General features: G+C 39.0%; 1 protein-coding gene across 1 annotated transcript in view; it reads right to left on the bottom strand.

Annotated features, from left to right (window-relative positions):
- Positions 1-19364, bottom strand: part of atp1a1a.4 (ATPase Na+/K+ transporting subunit alpha 1a, tandem duplicate 4) — a 72054-nt gene that overhangs the window by 51992 nt on the left and 698 nt on the right. The gene's annotated exons all lie outside the window — the stretch shown is intronic.

Raw genomic sequence — 19364 nt, 5'->3', positions numbered from 1 at the left:
GTTCGAGATATCAAAAATCCGTCCGCAATTTAGCGTCCTCAATGTCTTTACTTCATGCTGACCGAGTTTGGTGGCGATAGGATAATTTTTCTTGGAGGAGTATATCAAATTCCAGGGGCATGCATTTTCATACAGCCCATAATAGCCGACTTCCTGTTGGACTGGCGTAAAACTTAGAGCACGAAAGTTGTTCGGCCCGATGAGATCTAAATGTGTACCGAGTTTCATACTTATTCATGCAAGCGTGTTTGATATATGGACAAGTGTTCGAATCCCATTCCAGGGGGCGCTGTTGAGCTCCCCTGCCACGCCCGGGTACCAGCTTCAGCCCAGCCCTGATGGCCGCAGGTTCTGACCTGTGTGCAAAGTTTCAAGAGTTTTCGAGCACGTTAAGGGCCCCAAAAGTGCCCGAGAAGTCCCACACAGCAGAGAAAGGGTTAAAATAAAGCCCCCCTCCTCTCTCACACACACAGACACTGAGAGAGACTGGCAAAATTCCCATCAAATCACATTCAAACCAAAATATCTGACTTCCTGTTGGTCGGAGCTAATGACTGTAAATTAGAAAGTTGTCCGGCTCGGGGAGATAAATATAAATACCGATTTTTGTTACTGTAGGTAAAACTAATACCACATTTTTGACTAAAGGTGGCGCTACTGAGCCCCTCCACCGCGCCCGTTTCTGAAACTTCACACATGCCTAGTACCTAATAAATCTGATATGCATGTTGAGTTTCATGCAATTTGAAGCATGTTAAGAGCCTCAAATGCACCCAAAAAGAATATAAAAGTTTAAAGCGTTGCCATGGCAACAGTATTTAAGATATCAATAATTCTTTCACAGGTCTACATCTGCCGTGTGTTTACATTATACACATAAAGTTTGAAGCAAATCAGGTAAAAATAAGAGGGTGAATTCAAAGCATTTTGAAAGTGACACACTTCCTACTGCCAGTTGGTGGCGCTATAACTTTGACTCACAATAGTCACATCCATGTGATCGGCCTCTTACAGCGAACACACTGCTGAAGTTTCATCAATATCAATTAATGTATGAGGATGTTATAACACACTTCCTGTTTCCAATATTCGCCATAAATTCGTTTCCTCGCCACGGCCAAACCGTTCGAGATATCAAAAATCCCCTGGCAATTTTTCATCCTCCATGTCTTGACTTCATGCACACCGAGTTTCGTGGTGATTGGTTGAATCGTCTAGGAGGAGTATTTTACATTCCATTGCATGTGTTTTTTAAACTACGCCAAATAGCCGACTTCCTGTTGGGCTGGGGTAAAAAGTCAGAGCACGAAGGATATATGAACCGATGAGATCTATAAGTGTACCGAGTTTCATATTATTCCACGCAAGCGTGTTTGATTTATGGACCAAGTTTTCGGACCCCGTTCCAGGGGGCGCTGTCGAGCCCCCCTGCCACGCCCGGGTACCAGCTTCAGTCCCGCTCTAATGGCCGCGGGTTCTGACATTTGTGCAAAGTTTCAAGAGTTTTTGAGCACGTTAAGGCCCCCAAAAGTGCCCAAAAGGTAGTAATATAATAATAAATATATATATATATATATATAAATATAGCTGCAAGCAGCGATTACGGGCCCAAGCCGGTGGCACCGCCACCCCGGTGCCTTTAGTTGCACTAAAGGCACCGAGGTGGCGGTGCCACCGGCTTGGGCCCTCCATCGCTGCTTGCAGCTATATTTATATATATATATATATATATATATATATATATATATATATATATATATATATATATATATATAAACCGCCACCCCGGTGCCTTTAGGGTTCCTGTGCACGACGGGCAATAACGTAACTCCGCTTTGACTGTCGAGAAGAAGTCTGCTTTAGAGCTTGCATCAGTGTGGGTTCTGCAAAAGTGCACATCGAGGGCACATATCAACCACAAAGTATGCGTGAGCACCCTTCTGAAACCTAAAATGAAAAATTAGACACCCTACAGTCTCATGGACTTAACGGACACATGAAATCAGCAGCCATTGTAAGTACACAACACCGAAAATTCCTATGAAGTGTGGTATATATATTCATTGAAATTACTGTACTTTAAAACACTTGTTTAAAAGAAAAAAAACACATGTATACATAGTATAAAACACTAGATGGCACAATATACCTATTTTTAATAGAGTCTTTATGCCCCCCTCCCCACACACACAGACAGGGGGAGCTGTCTGTGTGTGTGCCCTGCCTCCCCTCCCCACACAGACACACACAATGGGGGGGGGGGGGGGGGGGGCTGTCTGTGTGTGTGCCCTCCCCTCTCCACACACACACACACACTCACTCACACACACAGAATGGCAGGGGGAACTCTGGCAGAGAGAGACAAAACCACATTCAAACCAAAATATCTGACTTCCTGTTGGTCAGAGCTAATGACTGTAAATTAGAAAGTTGTCTGGCTCGATGTGCACAATATACATACCAAGTTTTGTTACTGTAGGTAAAACTAACCCCCCACTTTTGTCAAAAGCATCTTGAAAGTAACACACTTCTTGCTGCCAGTTGGTGGCGCTATAACTTTGACTCACATTAGTTACATCCATGTGATGGGCCTCTTACAGCGAGCACAATGCTGAAGTTTCATCAAGATCAATTAATGTATGAAGACGTTATAACACATCGTGTTTCTCTTTTCTCGCCATAAATTTGTCTCCTCGCCACGGCCAAACCGTTCGAGATATCAAAAAGCCATCCGCAATTTAGCATCCTCAATGTCTTGACTTCATGCTGACCGAGTTTGGTGAAGATCAAATTAAATTTCTTGGAGGAGTATATAAAATTCCTGGGGCGTGCGTTTTCATACAACCCATAATAGCCGACTTCCTGTTGGACTGGCGTAAAACTTAGAGCACGAAAGTTGTTCGGCCCGATGAGATCTATATGTGTACCGAGTTTCATACTAATTCATGCAATATTCAGTTTGATATATGGACCAAGTTTTCGGACCCCGTTAAAGGGGGCGCTGTCGAGCCCCCCTGCCACGCCCGGGTACCAGCTTCAGCCCGGCCCTAAAGGCCGCAGGTTCTGACCTGTGTGCAAAGTTTCAAGAGTTTTCGAGCACGTTAAGGGCCCCAAAAGTGCCCAAGAATTCCCACACAGCAGAGAAAGGGTTAAAATAAAGCCCCCCCTCCTCTCTCACACACACAGACACTGAGAGAGACTGGCAAAATTCCCATCAAATCACATTCAAACCAAAATATCTGACTTCCTGTTGGTCGGAGCTAATGACTGTAAATTAGAAAGTTGTCCGGCTCGGGGAGATAAATATAAATACCGATTTTTGTTACTGTAGGTAAAACTAATACCCCATTTTTGACTAAAGGTGGCGCTACTGAGCCCCTTACCACGCCCGTTTCTGAAACTTTGCACAAGTGTACTAGGCAATAAATTTAAAGTGTCTGTCGAGTTTCATGCAATTTCAAGCATGTTAAGAGTCTCAAAAACTTTAAAAAAGAATATTAAAGTTTGATGCGTTGCCATGGCAACAGTATTTAAGATATCAATAATCCTTTCACAGGTCTACATCTGCCGTGTGTTTACATTATACAAATAAAGTTTGAAGCAAATCGGGTAAAAATAAGAGGGTGATTTTAAAGCATTTTGAAAGTGACACACTTCCTGCTGCCAGTTGGTGGCGCTATAACTTTGACTCACAATAGTCACATCCATGTGATCGGCCTCTTACAGCGAACACACTGCTGAAGTTTCATCAAGATCAATTAATGTATGAGGATGTTATAACACACTTCCTGTTTCCAATATTCGCCATAAATTCGTTTCCTCGCCACGGCCAAACCGTTCGAGATATCAAAAATCCCCTCGCAATTTTTCATCCTCAATGTCTTGACTTCATGCACACCGAGTTTCGTGGTGATTGGTTGAATTTTCTAGGAGGAGTATTTTAAATTCCATTGCATGTGTTTTTTAAACTACGCCAAATAGCCGACTTCCTGTTGGGCTGGGGTAAAAAGTCAGAGCACGAAGGATATATGAACCGATGAGATCTATAAGTGTACCGAGTTTCATATTATTTCATGCAAGCGTGTTTGATTTATGGACCAAGTTTTCGGACCGCGTTCCAGGGGGCGCTGTCGAGCCCCCCTGCCACGCCCGGGTACCAGCTTCAGTCCGGCTCTAATGGTCGCGGGTTCTGACATTTGTGCAAAGTTTCAAGAGTTTTTGAGCACGTTAAGGCCCCCAAAAGTGCCCAAAAGGTAGTAATATAATAATAATGAAGAATAATCCGGAGGAAAACAATAGGGCCTTCGCCTTTTCAAGGCTTGGGCCCTAAATATATATAAATAAATATAGCTGCAAGCAGCGATTACGGGCCCAAGCCGGTGGCACCACCACCCCGGTGCCTTTAGTTGCACTAAAGGCACCGAGGTGGCGGTGCCACCGGCTTGGGCCCTCCATCGCTGCTTGCAGCTATATTTATTTATATATATATATATATATATATATATATATATATATATATATATAAAAAACGCCACCCCGGTGCCTTTCGGGTTCCTGTGCACGACGGGCAATAACGTAACTCCGCTTTGACTGTCGAGAAGAAGTCTGCTTTAGAGCTTGCATCAGTGTGGGTTCTGCAAAAGTGCGCATCGAGGGCACATATAAGAAAAAAAATTGTATATATACATATAAATATATACCGGTATGTGTGTATATCCCCCCCCCCCCCCCCCCTATTTTTAACATGTATATTATTATATATATATATATTATTAAAATGTTTGGGTGCTAAACTATTCTTTATTATAGGCTTTGTATTTCACTCACGTTCCAATATTGAAAAATGATCCTCTTCAAATACGCAAAAATGTGCTTGGAAACATCACAGTGGAGCGGTGCTTACTGTGAACGGCACGAACTGTACAACTGACTATTTAAACAGAGCAGTGTAATTTTTATATGTTAGGTTGACTATTATATTAAGGCTATAATGAACATACTGCGATGTCAAGATTGCAATGCACGTGTGTGTGTGTGTGTGTGTGTGTGTGTGTGTGTGTGTGTGTGTGTGTGTATGTGTGTGTGTGTGTTGTTTTGTTCATACAAGACATCATTCAAACTGCAAGTGTTTCCTTATATTTGTGTACACTCGCAATAAAACACATTGGGCTTTTGTTAAACTATAAACTCTTGTCAAACTGTAACCTACAACTGTCACCTAACCAAAATCTCTCTCTCTCACACACACACACACACACACACACACACACACACACACACACACACACACACACACACACACACACACACACACACACACAGTTTAAAAGCAAAAAAAAATTATCCAACCTCATTTAAAAACAGTCTGTCGGTGCCATCTTTTGGACATTCATCATATTGCATTGGTTTTAATTTCTTGTCCTCAAACAGAGCAGTAATCTGTTTATTTTAAGCAGCAAAGATCAGCAGCAGGAGTCCGATTTCATTTACTGTAAGAACAATAGGCTATTGAACTCACAATTCAAGCAATCCACCCCGAACTATAGAGCCAAATCATGAAACTAAAAAGCGCATGGTTGAGACAAAGATAATTTTACTTGCCCAACCTGATTAGAACATGGGGAAAAAAGAAACAAAATCCTGATTATAACATTTATTGTAAGCTGCTATCGATAGTGCATTATAAATACATTAGTCACGGTAACAATGTTGCGAAGCACTCACAAAATAATCACAGTGAACAATTAAAAAATGGGGCGTTTTCATATTTTCTAACATGATACAGTTAAGCAACCTCACACGACGAGTCCTCTTTTCATGAATACCACCATCACAATTGAAAAATTGACATTGATTTCATACAACAGTTCAATAAATGCATAAAATGAGTCACTTACACTTTAGATGCAATGTTCCTGTTTTTGTTCTGTTTCAGCAGCGAAAATAGTTCAACAAAGATCACAGCAGAACCATCGCGCATCTCACAGTGTTTTTTCATTAGTGAATGATTCCGCTTTTTGAAAGAATCGCTTGACTCAAAGATTCAATTATCAATCAATAGACAACTGTCTCATTCATTAATGACTCAGTCGTTCAAACGACTCGTTTGAACGAATGAATCAATGACTCGCTCATTAAGACGGTCGCCTTGCGACACTTAAAGGAGGTTTAGTGTTATGTTCAAAAGTATAGCCTATCATTCTTTCCAACGATCGTTAATTAACTTATATTTTACAATCTCATAACATTATTTAATGCATTGTTATTTTTCAGTTTAAAATATTTAATTTGATCAGCCACAGGGTGTCCCTATAGTGTCTTATTATTCTAAATAATTTAATTTATTGATCAAATTTAGAAATTAAAAATGAAATATGAAGCATACATTTAATAAGAGTAGGCTAGGGGTGTGACTAGGTACAGATATTAGGCTACAATATACAGATTTAAATATATCATCGCGCTCCACCGTCGATTTGAGATTGCAATGCACGTGTGTGTGTGTGTGTGTGTGTGTGTGTGTGTGTGTGGTTGTATGTGTGTGTGTGTGTTAAAATAATTTAGTTTAGTTAGAGAACGGGCACTAACCTATTAAAACCTGAACGTGTCCGCTTAATAAATCGTGAGTTGAACGAGAGTCGCAGCAAAGATCAGTCCAATTTCATTAATCATCATGGGTGAAGAGCAGACTGAAAAGATGATGACGGAATATTTTGTGTAAAAACGACTATTTAAGCGAATCTGTCATTGTACTGTTTTATTGTTTTCCATTAAGAATAATAGGCTATTGAACTCGCAATTCAAGCAATAACGCGTTCACGGCGAGGAACGAGCAGAACAGAGTGAATGTGTTTTAGTTCATTCCTACTGGACGTCCAGTACTTACTTTCGCTTTTAAGTTAGCGATTTAAAAGCTCCCGCCGGTGTCACACATCGATTAACCGGTGGGAAAATATCCTCACACAGTCACCCTAATAAATATATATTTATGTCTGAACTATTTTGATCTCATTTAGACCTTACATGCTGGCATTGACTGTCATACATCACTAGAGGGCAGTATAGCCCTATGTATGACTTGATTTTTATTAAATAGCCCTATTCTGTTGGTCTGAGCTAATGACTGTAAATTAGAAAGTTGTCCGGCTCAAGGAGAAGAATACATATATAGATTTTTGTGACTGTAGGTAAAACTAACCCCCCCTCTTGGGTCAAAAGTATCTTGAAAGTGACACACTTCCTGCTGCCAGTTGGTGGCGCTATAACTTTGACTCACAATAGTCACATCCATGTGATCGGCCTCTTACAACAAACACACTGCTGAAGTTTCATCAAGATCAATTAATGTATGAGGATGTTATAACACACTTCCTGTTTCCAATATTCGCCATAAATTTGTTTCCTCGCCACGGCCAAACCGTTCGAGATATCAAAAATCCCCTCGCAATTTATCATCCTCCATGTCTTGGCTTCATGCACACCGAGTTTCGTGGTCATCCGATGAATTCTCTAGGAGAAGTGTTTCAAATGCCAGAACATGCGTTTCCATACAACCCATAATAACCGACTTCCTGTTGGACTGGCGTAAAACTTAGAGCACGAAAGTTGTTCGGCCCGATGAGATCTATATGTGTACCGAGTTTCATATTATTTCATGCAAGCGTGTTTGATATATGGACATGTTTTTGAATCCCATTCCAGGGGGCGCTGGCGAGCCCCCCTGCCACGCCCGGGTCCCAGCTTCAGTCAGGCCCTAATGGCCGCAGGTTCTGACATTTGTGCAAAGTTTCAAGAGTTTTTTAGCACGTTAAGGCCCCCAAAAGTGACCAAAAGGTAGTAATATAATAATAATAAAGAAGAAGAAGAAGAATAAATAATAATCCCAAGAAAAACAATAGGGCCTTCGCCTTTTCAAGGCTTGGGCCCTAATAATAGTTAAGAAGAATAATCCTTTGGAAAACAATAGGGCCTTCGCCTTTTCAAGGCTTGGGCCCTAATAATAAAGAAGAAGAAGAAGAAGAATAAATAATAATCCTAAGAAAAACAATAGGGCCTTCGCCTTTTCAAGGCTTGGGCCCTAACAAGATAAAACTGAAATACATAATTTTAGCATGTTTAGCAAATTACATATTTTTGAAAAGTCTATAATTTGATCTCATCATGGACACACATGCATGCACAGAATTATAAACAGCAGAATTGGCTTTCAGTGACATTTATACTGTGTTCGCAGTCAAACACACACATGTGAACTCTGCGATTCTGGCTTAATGTGCCTCTCGGGACTCGGTGAAGCAGATAAAGCAAGTAAATATCGTGTCATGTCTCTGAAGTCATTTCCCATCTGTGGGAGCTTTGTCAGCGAGAGACCTTTTGACCCGCGGCTTCCATCGGCTCATCCTTTAGGGAATGTAAAACAAAGTGTGCTCTGGTTTGTGTTTGGCTTATCATTGATCTGTCGTGATTGTCTCTCGAAGAGAAAACGAAAGTGGCTTCAGAACATGTGACGCAAGAATAATCTCGCACATCCCAGGCCTTTTTTAAAAAGCTTTCTAGTCTGGACTTTGTCTAGAATAATGAATTCAAATCCCAACCTTTATCATTATAAAGTAATCTGCAAAGCTGGATTCAAATCCCCTTTCAGAATCAGAATCTGTTCCATATACAAAGCAAAGATGCGTTTCTTTAAATACATGACGACAGTCATTAATGTAACTCAGAAAACGGGTCAAGATGATTTAAAGACGCTAGAGAGCGAGTCTCCAGCTGTGGGGAACGGTGACCTGTTAAAACCAGTCGTTCCTCATGGACGGAGCATCTAGTGGCTCTCAGACCCGGATGTGCAACTTATCAAAACTGCTCGCCGTCGCATCAACAAGCCGCAAAAAAAAGTTGGTTTAACTTGAAAAAGCAAGTTACCTTGTTGCCTTAAAATTTTGAGTTCATTGTAATTAAACATTTGAGTTAATACAATAAAGAAGAATGGTTTAATAAACAGAAACTCAAAATAGTGTCATCTTCACACATTAGTTATCGAAGTTGATTTGACAAAAGATAAAAAGTTGTGATAACAAATCATGAAAATATTTTTTTTACAGTGTATTCTTGCTCTCTCTCTTTTTAAAGTCAACATGAAATTATAATGTGGATAATTCATCATTGCACATTATTCTTTTTTGGTTGACATCATCAAACCCTCGTATTTTACAATAACCTGTCATATTTACATTGATGCATTTGGCATGCATTATTATAAAAAGCGACTTACATTGCATTCAAGGCAATTTATTTTCAAATATATTTTGCACATGTCTCATGTCTCACGCAGAAATAGGTCACATTGTGGAAGTAAAGTGGGTTGGAAGTAAAGTTGCATGATCTACTATCACTTTATATTGTCATGTGTTTTTACATTTTCATTGTTTTTGTAACCTTAAAAGGATAGTTCACTTTAAAATGAACTTCAATAGTAGGAAAAAAAAATACTATGGAAGTCAATGGGACCAGTTAACTGTCTGGTTACTGACATTCTTCAAAATATCTTCCTTTGTGTTCAGCAGAAGAAAGAAATGCATACAGGTTTGAAACAACTTGAGGGTGAGTATATGATGACATAATTTTAATTGTAAAGTGAACTATCCCTTTAAATCCTTGAATTCATCATTTTGCATTACATGATACAGACGATGCTATGATTTATTATATAACATTCCCACTTACACAGAACATATCTAGACATGGCCTGAATATCACTCATTTATTATGATGTTGAAGACGCTCGGACATCTGTTTTACTGAAACACGCCAGGACTCATTTTTAAACAGAATTTGCCTGCCATAACTCTAATTAACATCTACTGAGCAGCGTTAATTGGGCGCTTGTGGCCTGAAGAAAAAGCGGGATTCTGTTAATGAAGTTTTTAATCATTTGAATGCTCCTTGTACAATACCCTATATTATTCATACAACACAGCTCAGATGAATGAAATTAGCTGATTGGAATCAAACCGATCAAAATAGATGATTCTAGTACCAGAATGTTCTCAGAACGTCCTGACAAGGTTATAACATCAAAGAATGTTATACTTGTTTTTAGAATTATTATTATACCTTTATTTAATTATTATTATACCTTTATTTAACCAGGAGGTCCCATTAAGATTCAAAATCTCTTTTACAAGAGAGACCTGGCCAAGGTAACAGCCAAATCACAACAAATGCATACATAACAAACACCAAATTACATTTTCACGATAAAAGAAGTACAAAATGTTAAAAAAAATTAAAACACAATGAGGCTCAAGAAAAACAAAAGAACATGTCTCCTTCACAAACACTCTTTACGGTAGTTTTAAATTAATTTATGGACATAAGGGTTTCTAACTTTAGCTCTTTTTGTAGATTATTCCTCCCCCAAGGTGCTAAATAAGAAAAAGCAGTTTTTCCCAATTTGGTTGTAACTCGTGGCACATTCAGTGGAATGTTCAGAGAATATTCAAAATTAACGTTCACATAATGATTACAAAATGGAATGTTTCCTTAAAAGGTGAACTATGCAGGTTTTTTACCTTAACCGAACAGCTTCGGAGTCGTTGGAATGGTTATATTACTTTTTTCGGGTTGAATGGTGGTCGTCTCGCTCCCCCCCTATCGCCTGTGAGCGGAAAAACACACTTTCAAATTTGAGCCGGCGGACGCGGCGTCAGGGAGTTTCGTGTGATATCAGGTGTAATCTCGCGATGTAAAGAATTACTTTATGGCAAAAAGAAATCTGCTAAAATTCTGTCATTACCGCGCTCACTCACGCTGTCCGAACCCGAATGAAGAAGACGCTGTAAAGAATGTCCCGTCTGCTGTGGTGTCGTTGATCTACTAGCCTCTGGTATCTGAGAGTAGACAACAAGTTTTTCTACAGTGTTGTCAAATATCTATTCCGGAGCTGTAGGGGGCACTCTATAGGGAAACCTGCGAGCAAAAAGCGAGAATACAGCGAAGAAATAGGCTCTATGCACGATCGCTTCCGCGTTTTGTCTCAGCCCGTCCAGTTACATCCGGTGCTGCGTCAGAAGCCGTTTTTGCATTAGGTGGAGATACTGGCAAATGGCACTCGCTGTTTACAAAAACTTCCAGCGGTTAACGTGAATTATGTTAACAATATTATGAGGCAGTTAACTGTCATACCTAAGAGTAAGAAAGAGAAGGGCTTTAAATTATATATTTCGAGCTACATCGACAACTTTGAGGGTGAGTATTCTCTCATAACATGCGAAATCTGACTAGCGAATCAGTTTCTAAAATCATTGTCTCCGTTTCTGAGAAAATGAATTTTATTAAAGTTTTGCCGCTAGTACACTTCGCTATAGAACGCGTAAAGGCGTAAAGGCGCTGGCCGAGATTCTACCGGAAATACGTCAGCATTGAGCCTATTCCCGAACCTGCATAGTGCTCTGCTTTAAAGGGGGCATATCACTTTTTCCGTGCTATAATCGCGTCTCTGGTGCATCAACCAACCCAGAAAACGTCAAAAGAGAAACCCAGTAACTTTGTTTTGGTGAGCCTTTCTCTGCAAGTATGTCAAAAAATAAGCCGATCATCGCTCTCCTTCTGACGTATGAAGGGGATCTTATTATAATATTACCAGCCTGTAATCTGTACGTTTACACACACGGCTGACATTTGGTTTTCACAAGCGACAACAGTGTAACCTGTTCTAACGCAATGGCAAAAGTTAAGCAGAGCATGAAACTGTTCTGTCGCTGAGCACAGACGAGCACTGAGTCCCAGCCTCAGATGAGACGAGAGAGCAGTGGATTATTTTTATTTTACACGGAAATTTCCCAGAAACTGATGAATCAATGTAACTCCACAAACAGAAACGTCCAGGTGCGTCTAAAAGTGAAACTCTTCCTGAGTCTCTCCGTTCACACCGCCAGCAACTTTGTCGCTGTATGTCGCTAGTCTCTGTACTGTGTAGTCGCTTGTGGGCGTTCCTAGTATTGTCGCTCTAATGTTATTGGTAGACTGCACGTCTGGCCATATCTATACTACAAAATACCATCACAAGTGATATATACAACTATATAATTTTAATTTGACTAGGAATTAGGCTCAAAAGAACAGTATGCTGCTGGGAGAGTGTTTTTATATTACCACAGCAGTGACCAGTGGATTAACCAGTGACCAGTGGATTTTCCAGTGGGGCGGCAGTGGCCAGTAGGTTGTCTACAAACCGGAAGGTTGGTGGTTCAATCCCCGGTTCCACTTGACCAAGTGTCGAGGTGTCCATGAGCAAGACTCCTAACCCCAGCTGCTCCCGACGAGCTGGATCGCCTTGCATGGCTGACACTGCCGTCGGTGAATGTGAGGCAATATGTAAAGCGCTTTGGTGGCCATTGGGTCTGTGAAAGCGCTATATAAATGCAGTCCATTTACCATCAAATAAATTACTAGATTACCGAACAAATTAAACTCACTCATACTGTCATAAATTACTAAAACGTCATTCGAATTTGACGAATAATACATACGAACTATAAATGTATGAAAAAACTTTTCCATGCATCATTTATTATATCCATGTTTGTGGTTACAGTCAAATCATATAAAACGGTGAAATCGGCCTCGAACTCTTCTGTCTCGCCTGTGCTCGAGACGGTGACGTGAGCTCCACTCAAAGTCTTCTTTCCTATTGGTTGTCGCTCGTGGAAATCGCTTCTCATTTGCATAACGTTTAAATTTCTGAACTTTTGTCGCGTGTCTCCTGTCGCTTGACACGCCCACATTCTGTCGCCAACGGTCACTGTCGCTCGTGTCGCCGAACAGTTGCTGAACGCTGAACAGTTGCGATACACAGCGTGGACATAATTTTAGAGCAGATATTTTAATCGGATCAAAGATAAACAGATTTGGACTGACAGTGTGAATGTAGCCGTAGTTAATTACGTCAATATTTTAGCCATAGTCAACGCTTCACTTACACTTGTGGCTGATGCTTTACCTCTCAACCACAAATGCCTTCTTTCATCAGTTTATTGCACTCTTCTCCTTAACTTTAACTTTTGACAGTCTATAGAACTCGAAATATTTTTTCCCGGTGCGACCGATTAGTACAAACCAAAACTCGACCATTTTCAGCAGCAATAATCAGCCAAATTTGCGAGTCCGTTCAGTTCAGTGGCATTGTTTACGCTCAGTGCCTCCAAAATGGCCGACTTTCGGATTGATGACGTGTAGTAAAAACCCTCTATTAACATGAACATAAATTAAGAAAAGATGTAAAATATTTTGCTTAGTTCCTGATATCCGATGCATTAGTTAACGTTTCATTTTGATATGTTTATTGTAGTTAAATTAAAAATGAATTGTAAGAATTTTAATTTTTTTTTAACATTAAATTTAACACACTATAATAACATATTTAATTTTAAGATCTAAACACTGCCTATATATTAAAATAAATGCAACATATTTAACTTTAACTTGATCATCTGAATATGCACCTGCTCTGTTCAACGCACTTATTTTGGGATCTGTGTGTCGCATAACGCCGTGTGTGTGTGTCATGTGTCGTATGTACACAAGCGAGCGTCTGCATGACCCATTTTGGTCCAGTGGAATTCCGAGACTCATCGCTTCCCAATCCCAGCAGAGCACAGGTGCGGATCCGAACACACTCCACAAACACTGATCATCAGCGCTGATCACAGTCCCTCGTGCTCTCGACGTGTTCATGACACACACGGACAACATCAGCCTCAACACCATTAATAATGCTGAGGAAGAGGATGAGCTTCCTCAACAAAGAATGAAGACACGGAAAACAACGTGCTGAAGTCTTGAAAGATTTTATATAATCAGAGCATTATTATGCAAGAAGACTAACATGAGTAGGCTAAATATTGATTATAAACTTTATATATGAGAAAAAACATAAAAAAAAGTTTCTTACTTAGTATTTTTTCTAGTACAAATATATAAACGTTCTTAAATCAAGATACACTGTAAACAATATCTATATTTAAAAATGTTAATAGAAGTATAAATTATATTAAACTGACTTAAAACGGGTTGAATCTTGTAAAGCAGGATTTTTTTAAATTGCTTACCGTAACTTGTTTTTATGAGTTACTAAGTAAAAACATGACTTATTGATCATATAATTTTTTTTTTTACAGTGTTACATTTACTTGAGATGGTAAGATGTTCTGGAGATAAGTCTTGTTTTCTGAACAATTAATCAAAATTAAGTGAGTTTTCCCTTTGAATTAAGTTTTAATTAATCTTACCTTATTGGCAGATTTTAAAAAATGTTATTTCAAGCATGAACTCACTTAATTATAATAAAAAAATTAAAAAATAAAGATTTAGCCTATAGCCTATTTTAAGTCATATCGCTTCTCAAGAAAATATATATTGATGTAAGAACGTTTAGATATTTGCATTGGGAAAACAAAACAGAAATACCATAAGAAAATATATTTTTGCATATAATACCGTATTACCAGTTTTCTAGTATTACGTCCTTTCTGAAATTTCAGAACATTTCCATATTGTCCACACAAAAATGGCCTCTTTTTGCACCAATACATCTGAGAAACAAATACATCCCATGGGCCAAATAAATGTATATCAAAAGCATCATTCAGGGACAAAAGGAGCTGCCATGGACCTGTGAGTGTTTTATTTAGGGTACATCGGTTTTGGACTACATTATAAAGCTCACTTCAAAGGCTTCAGGTGAAATATTGGAGCACCTTCTGGTTTCACACACAGCTGAAAGCTCTATAAAATCACCCTACATTATGCAAAGTACAGTATAAAGAGGCCTTTTCTCATTATCAAGCATAAAACAGCACACATATATGTATACTGAGGCTGGCTTTGATCATGGGGGCCGATTTATTACAAAAATCACACAAATACATTTACATTGCTATTTTTTTGCATTATGGTCCATCAAACTCCCTGTAGCTTCAAAAACTATGAGCTGCATAAGCAGTGAACTTCATCCATCACACACACACACACACACACACACACACACACACACACACACACACACACACACACACACACACACACACACACACACACACACACACACACACACACACACACACACACACACTACATCACTTCAACAGACTTATCAAAATAATAGTCAATAAAATATTTCACTTCTGGTATTGAACAACATATTGACAATCCACATTTATTTCAAATCTTGAAGCTTTTCACTAAGCAGTCAATGCATGTGGTCATTTTTGGCCGAATTATTATTATTATTATTATTATTTATAATTTTTTACCGGAATGGTACGAAACTTGGTAAAGGTTTTGGCACTTGCTGTGTGAACACACACAAAAAAATCATGGACATGATTCAAACAGGTGAAATGGTCCTGAAAAAAAATAGTCACTCTTGTGCTCCTCACAGTCAAAAATGAGCACATTGGAAATGAATGGGAGATTAATTTCCTCTAGTGGAAGCGTTTGGTACTGCAGGGCCAAACTAAATATTTTTTTTGAGATATCCAGCACAAATTTTGAACTACTTGTTTAGATTGATGGCTTTGATTTTCTCACATTTTTAGAGTAAAACATGTTTTTGAAAAATTAGATTTACAATTTATATACTTTTTAACCACAATTGTTCATCTTGTGCTGTTTTTTTGTGACCTTTCCAACGTGATGACGTTACATAATGCGTGGCGCGTCACAGACCAGCACAAGATGAACAATTGTGGTTAAATTGTAAAAAAAATTGAAAATGACAGATCGTTTCGCTAGATAAGACCCTTATTTCTCGACTGGGATCGTGTCGAAGCTGCATTGAGACGGACATTTGATCCTTCTTTTGAACACTGTCTGGGATAGATGGTTGCCATTGATTTCCACTCTGTGTAGAAAAATCCTGCAATGTTTTCCTCAAAAACCTAAATCTCTTTTCGACTGAAGAAAGAAAGACTTGGCCATCTTGGATGACATCGGGGTGAGTAAATTATCAGCAATTTTGTTTTTGTTTTTTTAAGTAAACTAATCCATTCACTTAAGAACAACTCTAAAATGGCGTCTAGATAAGCTGTTCACTTGGTTATGGAAAAGAGCTTGAACATGAATGTCCAGTTTGCTATGAGAACTTTACTGGGTTTGAACCTGTCAAAACGAAGACCTCCAATCTCCCATTGCTCACCCTGACATAACAAACACAGCTCAGCTGCGCAAACCGGCAGATGTTGTTTTGCAAAGACTCCAAAAAGGCCCCGGTTTCCCGGAATCCAGTGTTATTTTACCCAGCATGCCGAGCGCTCGCAGGTGCCCGTGGAGTGAAGGAGGAGAGGAAGGTCACGGACGGAGAGCGCAAGACGTTCTGCACACACCTTATCTTATCCGCTGTATGTTTGTTCAGATGGACTGATAAACGCTTCCTCCCACACACACACACACACACACACACACACACACACACACACACACACACTGATATTCATAAGCACTTCACTTTATGAGTCGAGCTGCTGAACGCTTGAGGACATCGATCATCATCTCAATGTATTTTAATCTTCCTCGTATTTCAGAAACACCAAATGCAGATTGATCGATCTCTAAGCTTTCGTTATAAATTAACTGGGTTTTTGAACGCTGGTTGCTATAGTTGCACAGCAAATGTGCTTCAGTTTTCAAAAGGATGCAAGTGTGTTTTGGGGTCAGAAAGCGAACAGGGAATGTTCTGGCATGGTTATGAACTAACTTATCTTAGACAAATATTAATTAAAATATATTTGGTCATTAATAATGTTCTCAAAATGCACAAAAATCATTCATGGAATGTTTTTTTAGAATTTGTTACAGTGTAATTATAGATTTAAGTACTGAGTAATATTAATTAACTACACAAACTAGGGTTAGTTGCATGTAATTATGCATTATAGTAACTATGGTTACACTTTATTTAAAGGTGTCCATGTTACATTATAATTATATATTTAAATACTGAGTAATAACAATTAACTACATGTACTTACTATAGGGATAGAGTTAGGATTTGGGTTTAGTTTAGGTTAGTTGCATGTAATTATGCATGATTTATAGTTATTACTACAGTAAAGTGTAACAACGACACTGTAAAAAAGTGTTACCTGTTTTTTTTTTAGGTTTTGTTGCATGTTTTTTAAACGTTGTTACTTTAATGTTCAGAGAACCTTCAAAAGTAAATTTCCGTAATGTTTGCAAAACGGTAAAACACAATGTTCCCTCAACATTCACATAACCAATTAAGACTAAAAGAAACTAGAGGTTCGATGAACATCACACACACACACACACACGCACGCACACACACAACGTACATAGCAAACTATGATTATGGCTTACAGCTTATGGAAACCTTTTCACAATATTCAAATTTTAAATTTTGGGTTTTCATAATCTGTAGGCCTGCCCTATGTCATAATAATCAAAATTATAAAAAAAAGAAAGATTTGAAATATAAAATGTTTGCATGTAATGAGTCTATATAATATATTAGCTTCAACTTTTAAGTTTAATTACTGAAATAAATGAACTTTTGCACCATATTAAAAAATTTCGAGTTTCACCGGTATATGTTTTGCCGGTACATCTTGGGTGAAGGAATTTACATTTTAAAACATTGGGTTTGTCGCAGAGGCCTAAAGTGACCAGTATTTCCAGCTGAGCGTCTACATGTGCAAATACATCCACCATCTAAACAACTGAGGTCAAATTCACATGCAAATGACAGCCTATATTTATGTGTGTAAACATGCAGGCCTATTCACAACCTCAAGCCCATAAACGTTTCACAACTAACTATATAATGCTATAGTGCCATCTATAGGACTTTCCTCATAACACTGCAGACAAAAGCACACAGATCATGATCATTTGCACATAAGCACCAACCGGACGCCATACAACACTGCTGTAATTAATTTGCAAGTAAAAACATAGACATGTATAGAAAGGCTAGATGGCTCAAGGCGGAGTCAGCTGTGTCGTCACTTGGCGGCCATCTTAGGTCAGGAGACTGCGCTGCTGCTCCCTGCTGCTGTGGACGGAAGGTGAGTGACATACGCCAACTAAAATGCTCGTAACTTGCTGAATTCTTGACGGATTTACAAACGGTTTGGTTTATTACAAACCTTATAAACGTGGCTATGATTTGTGCTGATGCCGATGTTTAATAAACTCCGTGGCTATAATTTTTCACAAGTATGCAGTTAAATAGCCGCATCCCTGACGTTTATGACACACCAAGCCGTTTGAAAATCGGTTGAAAATTGAGCAAAATATAGTTATTTCAGCACTACATGCACAATAGACTTTAATGTTATAACCGTTTATATACTGTCTATGGTTATAACTGGACGAGCGGTCCTGTCCTAAGATGGCCGCCGTGTGACGTCGTCGGGTCCCATTGGCTCTCAGCGCCGGTAAGCCATCTAGCCTTTCTATACATGTCTATGAGTAAAACCCTGAATAAATGTACGGCCTGTTCCTCTCTGCCATGCACCCGCTCCACCTCACAGAAGATCTGTTGTGTTGAGACATGAGTCTGGAGGAGGACTGGTTAAAGCAGAGTAGGTGGACGGTCTTCATCATGATCAGTTTAAGGGGGTGGAGGCTTCACAGTTTATGCATTTGTGTTCGCGTGTGAACGTGACATTTCAGACCCGTGCAGATTTGTGGGTGTTTCTGGCTTCAGTCGACACAAAGACATAATAACACAACTATATTCAAACCAGTGAGGAATCAAGGGCCTGGAGTTGGCGAACGGAAACCAACATTTGCATGTCCAAAATCTTTTTTTCCAAGCACTGTTGACATCATGGAAATTCAGAAACGTGAAAGGTCACACTAACCGTATAATTAATACAACCCATGTGTATGTGTATGGACAAAAACATGACAGATATAGAGAGAGATATGCAAGCTCCATAGCTACTATCTATACATTTACATAAATACTCACAAAAAGCCCTTTCACAGTCAACTGTAATGTTGTTGCGCCCTCTAAAGGGCGTTTTGCATTTGCTGTAAAAACGTACAAAAATGACATTAATGTTGACATTTAAATGTTCTCCAAAAATCCAGTGTGCATACACCAATATAATATAATATAATGTTATTTTATATAGTTGTTGCTGCACATAAAGATCAAGGAAATATATGTATTGATATATACGCTAATCATTATATTTAATTATATATTTGTTATACATATACGTTTAATGAAACATAATCCTTCTATAATGTTCATCAGCTTTCTAGAACAGGTCTGTGCCTTTAAAGGAGAGTTATTGCGTGACCTGGATGCGTTGCGGGATTGGTCATGTGGAGAAATG

Source organism: Phoxinus phoxinus (assembly GCF_949152265.1).
Source record: "Phoxinus phoxinus genome assembly, chromosome: 6".
Classification (NCBI taxonomy): Eukaryota; Metazoa; Chordata; class Actinopteri; order Cypriniformes; family Leuciscidae; genus Phoxinus; species Phoxinus phoxinus.
This window is presented reverse-complemented; position numbering and strand designations above follow the sequence as displayed.